The following is a 6,744-nucleotide window of genomic DNA, read 5'->3' on the forward strand; positions in this document are numbered from 1 at the left end:
TAGATTAGACTCGTCAAATTGGTATGGATGGTGAAAGTTGCGTAAGAAAATCTTCAAAAGTTACTATAATAAAGTAGCAAGTTTTTACCACTCGGCGGCAATTTAGTCACCAAAGTTTGATAGTGAAGCTAAAGGTAGATAGTGAGGTTGAAGTTTGGTGGTAACAATTGAGTTTTCCACCTAATACAGTTTTTGATGCTAAATGTGTAACTACAATGATAACAAACAACCGTCAAAACTGTTAATGTAACATTGTGATGTTTTATCCCTACCTTAGTGTCGGTTCAACACCTGTATAAAGAAATCAATTGATCTAATTTTAAACCTTGAATTTCACAATAGAGTACTTGTCATTCCTTGAAAATTACTTACTGCCTTATTCAATATATTAATTTCGTGATACATGAAATACTTGTATCAGTTAGTGATCACACAATTCAAAAAGATATGTAGGTTATATAGTATCTAAAAAAATTCGTAAAAAGCTACGAGTCAAAACCACTGTGTATTGAATTCCTAAAACGTTGAACTAAAAAGTGAAAACCTAAAATGCAGATTTGAATTGGTCACACAAACCCTCAATTTTCAACAATCAACCGTATATTAATGTACAAACTTTCATGGTACATAACCATCTTTATAATCTATACTAAAAACATAAAACTAAATTTAAAGTCGGATTATTTAACTTTAAGTTAGTCACCAAACGTTATATTACCCCAAGATTCAACTAAAAATCTAGATAAACGCCATATTTGGATCAATGTTACTTCACACAGTTACGTAACATTGTAACAATAGTCTATAAAGATATGTACCAATGATAATAAAAGTACAACTAAAGTTAAGTAGGAGGTGACTAGAGTTTAACCTTGCAAAAACAATTGGGTTCCTTGAATTTTGAGGTTCAAAGTCCTTGCTTTTTGTTTTTTGTTTTTATTTTTTTTTATTTTTTTGCAAAGCTGTCATAAGTATGTACAAATAATTAAAGCTTTGTGTTGTCACATGTGTAAAATTAATACCAAGGATATTGGAGAGATTCCATGCTTAAAAGCAAGTAATGATATTGTGTCTTAGGATGGTCTTCTCATCATCATGATTCATGTCACATGCTAGAAAATAATTAATAATTTGAAGGGAAATGTTAGACAATGCACCTTATGTAGTCTTCTTTCTTAAGCTCTCATGAGTGGTTTTAATTTCTTGAATATTTTCTCCAACAGATGAAGAACCAAATAATGTTACAAGGAGAGAAAATTTAACTTACATACTGTCATACCGATACTCCATTTAGGTTTCTAGTTACTCATAAAATAATGAATCACCATAAAATCATGTCTATTTTATCAAGCTAACAATATATGTAGTTTATTTCTCACATCTTTCACTGTCATATATGACTCTTGGTACATTGACTATTGACCAAGGAAGCATCTATGGGCAGTGGTCCTGAACTCTATTCAGCTACTAAAGGCATATAATTGCAGGCACCTTTTCCTTTCAGGATGAATATGAAATTATAAGTTTTGCATTTTTTGTTGTCAAAGCTTAAAAAATATTGCATCAGATTTCTTTAATTATGTTCATCAAAAGTTACATGGTTAAGTTATTGGGGTATTTTTCTGTAATTCTTTTATTATACTTAATAATGTGTAGGTAAATTATGTACCGGTGTGAGTTTGTTGGTTTATCAATTTTGACATGACAAGTTATCTAAAATATAGGTTACCTAGGTAGTTATATATTTTTTTAATAGGTTCATTTGTTGATTAGGAAAGAGTTAAAAACAAGAAACCGATCATGAGGGTTCAAATTAAGCTAATAAATTTGAGTATAATTAAAGAATGTATAAAAAGATTGAACAACAAAACACACATTTGCCAATATAAGCTAGCGGTGGAGTAATAAAAGAGAGATTTGATGTTTCATGTGACCCATGTTTAATTCCTACCCTCAGCATTTAGTTTCACGTGACGTCAGGGTGATGATGTGAGATTATGTGAGTAAGTTGTTTTCACTAGTTGGATATCCTTGAGCTGAACAGGTTTTCTCTCACTGCATTGTCGTGCTTTCAGGCGAGTATTCACGGGCGTTGACTTTAGGTGTGGGGTTCTTCTCGGATCGAAAAATGAGTGTATCCCGATTTTGATGAATTTGTTAGTAGCCAATTTAAAGGATTCGTTAGTCATTCAAAAAAAATAATAAAAACATAAAACACACCTTTATTATTGTTAATTCACCTTACCCATGTTTAACCTGGTCTTTTACCAAAAAAAAAACGTTGCCTCTTACTATATAGTTACAACCCTAAATACATTCAAATTATATGACATTTGCTTTTTAAAATGCATAAAATTATTAGAACCGAACACCATTTATGATAATTAGTTGATCGTTTCATACTCATAACCTGTTAGTCTAGTGATATAGTGTGTCCCTATAAAAAAATGTGAGATTATTGGTTCAAAACTTAATCGTTTCGTTTTGAGCTAATTAGTAACGCGCAATGAAGAGTAGAAAACTAACACATTAACAAAAGAAGAAGAATATGGTCAGGATCCAACAATTCAATCCTTTATTTATTTTATTTCCAAAGTAAATGCAAAGAAAAAAAAAGTTGAATGAAATCACTTACACTCTTACATTGATGAACCAGAAAGACTGGTTTTCTTCATGAACATATTGCTAGTATCCTTCACCATCTGTTAAAGCTGAAGACATGTAACTTGGAGCAATAGATGTTTCATCTACTATAGTTGCTGCACCATTATCCCTAGCGGCTTCAAACCGTTGTCTACACGAATAACAAGTGATCTCTAACATGGTGGAATCGATCTTTTTCGCGGCTTGTTCTCGAATAACCATAGCTCTTTCTAGTTCCATCTGAGCTTGTTGCCTAATCCTCTTGGTATTCTCAAACTCCATCTCAGCCATCTCAATTTGCCTCTTTGCTTGTTGTCTAGCATCTTCTGCAAATGCTTTTTCTGCCAAAGCTATCTTCATTTCTTCTTCTTGTTGCATGTTATGTGCACTACCAATAGAAAGATTCAAATGTGTCTGATGATTGTTGCTTTGTTCATAAAGTGATAGTGATGGTAATAGCTGAAGTTCCAAGGTGCTTTGCATGTCTAATTGAGTTTGTGAATATAAAGCTTGTGAAGGAGGCTGGAGATGAGGTAATCTTGGCATTGTTTGGATGGAATTTAAATTTATGTCACTCGGTGGACTTGTACTCGATGGTACGAGACGAACACGCCGGCTGGAATGCGGGCAGATCTGCATGGATTCGCCGAACCATACATGCATCTTGGTGCTCAATGAAACTCTCAACTCTACAATGATATATGAGTAAATCAAAAGTGTAAAAATCGAGGTTTCTTTAGAACATTCATTCGAGTCAAAACAGACGTATATAGAACAAGTATACAAAAAAAACTCTTATATTTATGCTAAAAGATCTAGCAAAACTAAAGCCATACATATCCTTCACTTTCTTTTGTAAACTTGAAATGATAATCTTACAACTATAACAAATAACCTTTATTTTTTGTTAATTCATCTTAACCAATCTTTGTCTTTCAGGCTTCATTTTCTATAGTGATAAGATTATCATTTCAAGTTTACAAAAGAAAATGAAGCCTGAAAAATAGAAAGATTGGCTAATGATTAAATGAAGAAATAACCTAATTAAGGATCCTTGTGTTGTGGTAACAAGATTCAAACAATAAAATACCTAGAGGTGAAACTTTATTATGATGTACTAGATCTTTGTCTTTCTAGATTAATCAAAAACTTCTAGTGAAGGTATGTTAGTATTAAATTGCTTGCATTAATCATTGGGAAAATTTTCAAAATATATTATATAATTGAAGAAATTGTAGGTGCTTATACTTGGTACACATGTGGAGTACACTTGAAACATGAAAAGATAATGAAATAACATAAAATGGACAGAATAATTGAATAGTTTCAGAGACAACCATTATTTGTTTCTGACTGAATGGTGCTGAAATTTATGTGTGAGCAGGAAAACATAAATGGTCATGATGAAAGGTCACATCTTTTAGTCTAATCAAGAAAGAAAATAGAGAGAGAAACCAGAAAATATCATATCAAATCAAGAACATGAAAGTAAGTAAGTAACCTGGAAAACACTCTACCACAGTCACAAGAATGGCCTCTAGTACCACAAGTTTTAAGATGAGCTTTGTAATCAGATTGAACAGCATAACCCTTGGAGCACTTGTCACAAACCCACTGCTTATTGTTGCTATGTTTCCTTCTAAAGTGTTTCTTGATCCCAACTAGATCACCTAGAGCATGACATGGGTCATGGTGTAAGCATGTTGGTTTTGGACACACAAAAACCCTCTTTCTTATCTCTGGTGTATCCCTTTTAAGCAGCTTCCATGGTACCTTGTGTCGTCTCCTATGCATCTGTAGGTTTTGATCTCTTTGGAACCCTTGGTTACAGATCTCACATACATATTGATCTGATTCAAGCAAGGTCTTTGGTGATAAAGACACCACCTCAGCATCTGGATCTACAAGTTTAAACAATTTCAAGATTTAAACTTTCATATTCATAATTAATAATAATATCAATTATCTTATTTCATCAATACCATTCTGGACAGCCGTTCTGACCAATAATTCTAACAGTTATTGGTCAGAACGGCCGTTTAAATAAGTATGAATTGAATTAGGGTACGTCTGACATCTAATCTCACACCGTTCTGGAAGGCCGTTCTGACCAATAACTGTGAATATTATTGGTCAGATCGGCCGTTTGAATAAGTATGAAATGAATTAGGGTACCTGGAGTACCAGCAGGGCGCCTTTTTCTTTTGCTAGGAAGACCATTATCTGAAGAAGAAGCTATAGTAGTGTAGTGATGGTGGTGGTTATTGTTGTTGTCTAACATGTGGGAAGATTTATGTAGAGTGTCTTGGTGAAGAAGTGGTTAATAATCTATGATCAAGAATATATCTTTTGTTATTCTGTACATAAAGATGTTGAAGTCACCATACTTGGTTGCTTCAATATATTAACCTAAAAAGCAGTTTGCTTTGTGAGCTTTATTTAAAACTTTTTAGCTTTTCAAATGAGCTTTCAAATTTGCTTTTTCCTCATTGACCCCTCACCTTGAGCAGGTAAGGTTGAGCTAAGTCTTCTATATAAAGCTTGTAAGTAACTATGTGTGTGTGTTGTGTGTGAGAGAGAGAGAGAGAGTGAGGATACAGTACATGTATGTGGGGTTTAAGATTAGATGGAGAAGGATAGAAGGGAGTGGGACATAATCCAATCACATGACATGAAGTGGAGCCCACAACAAAGCAAACAGGCAGAGGAAATTAACCAAAAAACATCCCCACCACATGAGAAAAAACAAACAAAATCAGTCATTATATATATCATATTTTTCATATATCCCTTTAATCATAATGATGAAGAAGAAGATGAAAATGCAATATATGAATTAATGCATAAATGCAAACACAGAAACCCCTTTACACGTGAGTACCTTCCATTCTCACTCACGCCACCTCACTGTAAAGTTGATATAAAAAGGTAAAAACAAGAATTTCTTGAGGAAAGGTAATTCCTTTGACGAAAAGTAGCCTTCAAATCACTGTTACAAAGTTTAAAAAAAAAATAACATGATTGAGACCAATATACTAGCTAGTGCTAGTGTGCTACTCATAGTAGATGGTCAAGAAAGTAAAGTAATGTAACACCAGCTTTTACTATATAAAATTTTTTCAATTAGTTAACAAGTGTTTCATGTGCAAAACTTGGGATCATAATGTATGTAACTTTTTTTTGTGCGGCTAAACCAATGGAATACTTCTAGGGAGGGTTCAATGTCGTACGGCCTAATCCACCTAATTGCATGTGCTTCACTGAGTCTTAAACCTGGGGATATAGTACATGAGCGGGATTCGTACCAACTTCTGATTAGTTTTGTTACTTTGTATGTAACTACCAATTTTGTGGTAAAAAGCAAAAAGTATCTATACTCTAGCTCCAAATCTTTTCCTTAATGAGTTCCTTTAGCAAAAAAAAAAGTCTAATGATATTCTAATAAAGTTTTATCCTACCAATATATTCTTCAAGATTTCAAGTTCTTTTTGTTTGAGATTGTGGACTACTGATATTTAGGAAACAAAGGAATCCGAGTAATGTAAGCAAACAAGATATATATCTTTAGGATTCGAGGGTCTAGATGTGCAATGCCATCTTGTTACAGGTTCCTTAAAGAGATAAAATTTCATTATACAGCTTCATAGGTTGTTGTGAAACCAACAAGGTGTTTCCAAAGGGGTCACTTTCAACTAGAGGGTGGGTTTGAATCCAAGTTGTGGTAGGGTTTCAAAATGTGCCATTGTTGGTTTTACTTTTACATATATTAACACCTTTTATATGTTATCTTTTATATCTAATAAATTAAATTCGTATGAAATACATGACACCATTTTAGGTTTCTTCAATTGTGTTTTCTCACCTCTCTTTTTACTAAATAATGATATTATAGAATATATTTGACTTTAAGAAAAAAATAATCGTTTTTGTATTCAAAATTTTGTTTATATCATCAATTAAATTGTTCAATAAAAAGAATTTAAAAATAACCTAACAGATTTTATTACTATCAAGTCAAAGTTCATCTTTTAAAGACGTATTTTGGCAATTGCACGTGTTGATAAATTACATTATATTTTATTCAACTCGTGTAATAAAATG

The 6,744-nt window shown here is 32.7% G+C and overlaps 1 pseudogene across 1 annotated transcript; it reads right to left on the reverse strand.

The window, feature by feature from the left end:
* Window positions 1-2,685: 2,685 nt before the first annotated feature.
* On the reverse strand, window positions 2,686-5,403 carry LOC143543473 (zinc finger protein SHOOT GRAVITROPISM 5-like; annotated as a pseudogene). Its single transcript, XR_013137080.1, has 3 exons — window positions 4,819-5,403; window positions 4,145-4,544; window positions 2,686-3,332 (listed from the first exon to the last, which is right to left on the reverse strand). The product of XR_013137080.1 is annotated as a zinc finger protein SHOOT GRAVITROPISM 5-like (transcript).
* Window positions 5,404-6,744: the final 1,341 nt, after the last annotated feature.

The sequence above is a fragment of the Bidens hawaiensis genome, unplaced genomic scaffold (genome assembly GCF_021521415.1).
Source record: "Bidens hawaiensis isolate Kalapana, Puna unplaced genomic scaffold, B.hawaiensis_p1.1 tig00013123_1, whole genome shotgun sequence".
Classification (NCBI taxonomy): domain Eukaryota; kingdom Viridiplantae; phylum Streptophyta; class Magnoliopsida; order Asterales; family Asteraceae; genus Bidens; species Bidens hawaiensis.